The sequence below is a fragment of the Pinus tabuliformis genome, chromosome 9 (genome assembly GCF_031772625.1).
Source record: "Pinus tabuliformis cultivar Carrire ecotype Pingquan chromosome 9, CPIR1, whole genome shotgun sequence".
Lineage (NCBI taxonomy): Eukaryota > Viridiplantae > Streptophyta > Pinopsida > Pinales > Pinaceae > Pinus > Pinus tabuliformis.
This window is the reverse complement of record NC_142307.1, coordinates 2,018,180,452-2,018,184,585: the sequence shown is the minus strand read 5'-3', so window position 1 is coordinate 2,018,184,585 and position 4,134 is coordinate 2,018,180,452. Positions and strand designations below refer to the sequence as shown.

The 4,134-nt window shown below is 37.1% G+C and overlaps 1 pseudogene; it reads right to left on the bottom strand.

The window, feature by feature from the left end:
* Window positions 1-853: 853 nt before the first annotated feature.
* On the bottom strand, window positions 854-3,128 carry LOC149157183 (pentatricopeptide repeat-containing protein At4g14050, mitochondrial pseudogene; annotated as a pseudogene).
* Window positions 3,129-4,134: the final 1,006 nt, after the last annotated feature.

Below are 4,134 nucleotides of genomic sequence, written 5' to 3'. Positions count from 1 at the left end.
GTCATTGTGATGATATGTAAATGTAATTTATGATGGTGTTTTAAAATTTTGAACAATGCACATTGAATACCATAATATGCCAAATGATAGTACACTGAAAGTCATAGTTCATTTTGTACTTTGTACTATGTAGTGTGCATTATTAATTTTGGTGATGATGTTGTTATGTTAATGATTGAAATTTGAAACAAAGACTTGATGATATGTTGAATCATGAACGTTATAATAATCATTAATGATGATGACAATGTTCATGCTGAATTATTGATGATGATTTGTTTATGCTAAATTATTGATGATGATAACTGATTATATATTTTTAGATATAGAATCTAGATTCTATAAAATGAATGGTAATATGAAATTCTTATTTTGTTATATATATGTGTGTGTGTCGTTTTCTTCCGTATTGTATCTAGATTTTTGAAAATTTGCCGTATCCGTTTCAAACCCCATATTCGTCCTTAACTTGTAGCATATATGATCATCGATCATTCGGGTATCTAAGACTATACAAATTCTGTGGAATGTATATATAGCTATGTGATGCATCATGGATCATATATGGATATATGGATTCACCTATTTGAGTTTCAGATATCATAATTGGATGTTCCTTTGAATTTATTTGTGATTAATCATGACTCGTTGATAATTTCTATATATAGGGTTCCCTATGTCCTAGAACCTGCCATCCCTGTTGGGTTCTCTCAAGCCGTCCCAGAAATTTGTGCTCACATCCAATAATATCCTTGAACCTAGGTGAAACATAGTTTTCAAATCAAAATTTGTTATATATTTGAACTTATGTCACCTCATAGACGAGATGCATCTCCCAAGGCAGATATGTACTCTGCATATGTTTATCCTTCTTACTTTTAGGTTTTTGTATACTATCATATCACACATTAACTCTTATGTAGACAAAAATAGGTAAACCATATTTCCAAACGCTAGACTACACAAGAAGGTAAAGATTAGAAGTTAGTTCTAGGATCACCAATAATCTCCACAAGAACATTGTCCATTGTTGAAATGATGGAAACGATTGGCATCCCTTACAATAATTTCTCGTTCAACAACTTTTGCAATGAACTTGGTGGCAGAGTGGCAATCACCGCACATTCGGAGATTTTTGATAACCCGGATAGTTACCCCACTTGGAGTGTTAATAAGTCCATATGCAATGGCCAATTTCTCACTGTGGTGGCAAAGAAACTGCTGCTTCTGCTCCTCTTCCACAGCATTCAACACAAATCTCGTGTCCTGCACGTAGCCTGCCTCCTTTATCTGCCCAGACAACCTATCCAGTTCTGCATAAATTAACTCTGCTTGTGGATGCGATTTGTTGCCAATAACGAAACTATGGACCTGCTTATTAACTTCAATCCAGCTGCAGCCTGGTTTATTCTTAACCTTTCTGTCCTTCATCATTTGTCTTACCTTTTCAATGCCATCCCACCTGCCAGTGGCTGCATAGATGTTTGATAGCACCACATATGGTGCAGGACATTCAGGATCCAACTCAAAAAGACGATATGCCACATATTCTCCTAGATCTACATTGTTGTACATTCTACATGCACCAAGCAAGGATCCCCACACAGCGGAATTTGGTCTTATTGGCATTTTGTTGATGAACTCTTGTGCTTTATCAAGACACCCAGCACGGCCGAGTAGATCCACCACACAGCAATAGTGTTCCATTACTGGTGTGATATGATGCTTTCTACTCATGGAATGAAAACAACGCAAGCCATCATCCAGTAGGCCTGCATGGCAACAGGCCGACAGAACAGCAACGAAGGTGACACGGTCTGGTTTTGTGCCAGAGTTTTGCATTTGTTCAAAAAGCTGTAGGGCCTTTTTGCCAAACCCATGCATTGCATATCCAACTATCATTGCAGTCCATGAAACCACATCCCGGTGAGGCATTTCTTCAAACACATTGAGTGCTTCCTCAATGCTTCCACATTTAGCATACATGTCTACAAGGGCATTCCCCACAAACAGACTGGTTTCAAATCCACCCTTAATTATGTCACTGTGGATCGTTTTACCATGTTCTAAAGATGCCAAATTGGCACATGCTGGAAGAATACAGGCGAAGTTATCCGGAACTGGGCTCACTCCTGTCAATCGCATTTGTCTAAAGAGTTCCAGTGCTTCACTGAACCGCCCAATTCTTGAATAACCGGTAACTAATGCACTCCACGATATAACATCTCTCTCTGGCATTCTGTGAAACAGCTTCGTAGCTTCATCAACATCTCCATTTTGAATATATCCCATGATCATGGCAGTCCATGAGACCACATTTCGTTCAGGCATTTTATCAAACACTTGGCGTGCTTTTTCCATACTGCCACATTTAATGTACATATCTACAAGTGCGCTCCCCACAAAGACATCAGATTGAAACCCACTTTTCATTATATCTTCATGAACCTCCTTGCCTTTCTGAAGAATACCAAGGCTTGCACAAGCTGGAAGAACACTGGCAAAAGTAAATTGATTGGGTTGGATGCCTTTATGTTGCATTTCATGATATAATCCCATGGCTTCTTGGGCTTTCCCATGTCTAGCATAAGCTGCAATCACAACAGTCCATGAAACTACGTTTCTTTCGGGTATTTGATCCAGAGCTCTGCGCGCCTCCATCAAACACCCACCTTTGGCATACATATTGACCAGAGTGTTTGCTAAAATGATGTCCAGCTGTAATCCCGTTTCAGTGATGTGGGCATGGACGAGTTTGGCTTCTGATGGCATTTTATTGTTTATACAAACATTCAGTAGAGCGGTATAAGTAGGACAGTCCACATGCTGGTTTTCATGCTGTAAAATGTGCAGGGCCTCTTTGAATTGGCCCCGCCTACATAGTGTTCTGATATCGTTGTTACCACGGGCATAGGTTGCATTAGTCTCAACAGTGCTAGTGGTAATCCATCGCGTGAGCCCGATGAACAATGTAATCTTTTTCTGCTGACATGACCGTGCCACCGCCATTACAGAGTAACACCCAACAATAAAACATTTTTTTCCTTCCATGACTGTGCCACTGCCATTGCAATCAACTCTTCGGGTCGATGTTGGGAAAGTTGTCGACCTCAACGACATCCATCTAATTTATATTGTCACAATATGATACTAACATTATTACTATCAGTGTCTAAGTATTTTAGAAATTTAGAGGTTAGAATTATGTTTATGATATTGACATAAAAATTAATTGGAATATTGTAATGTTGATTATTGTGAGAATATGACAGTAACATTATTATTACTATCAATATATTAGTATTTTAGAGGTAAGAGTTATGTTTTATAATATTGAAATAAAAATTGGAATACGGTAATGATAGATTAGTGTGGGAATATGATAATGATTATCATACAGTTTGATTTGAATTTGGGTTTAGTAATGATTAGGTTCGGTTTGATTTCAAATTTTGTGATGAGGTTCGAATGAGGTTTATCATTAGGTAATAATAAATTATAGGATAAAATAGTAAGAAATCAACATCAATAAACATAAAAAAATGTTATTATGGACATGGAAACTGTAAGGATAAATTACAAGCTTGAGTTGTGACATGAGATTATGAGTTTTGATCTATGGACTTGGTCAGTGGTTGTGAGGTTCGCTGAACCTCAATTTTTTTTAAGGCTCGCCAAAATTCGAACCTCAATTTTTTTTTAAGGTTCACTCAAATTTGTTTTTCTTCATATATAGAATTGGAATGGTCAAGAGTCCAATCGAAGGTGAAGGTAATGCAATATTCTATTGAAGCCAACACCATTTCTCTTCTTCAATTGTTGTAAAATGGATCAAATGAGTGACATATTAGAATTACTGAATAGTCTAATACATTCAATTGTTGATGGGATGGTAGAAATCAACAAAAGTGCTCTTTTTAACATAAAAACTTCCTGCAAAATGCATAAGAAAATATTGATTTTTTGCAGCTTGAGTCACAACTACAATGAGATGACCTCCAATAGAAGAGTTCATCTATATCGTTTTCTGTTTAGAACAATCCTCTGTTCAATATTGAGACAGCCTCCCATCAGCAGGAAGAATATGAAGTTGAGATTGATTCAGATCTAGTGCCCAATGAAGGAGTAGATTTG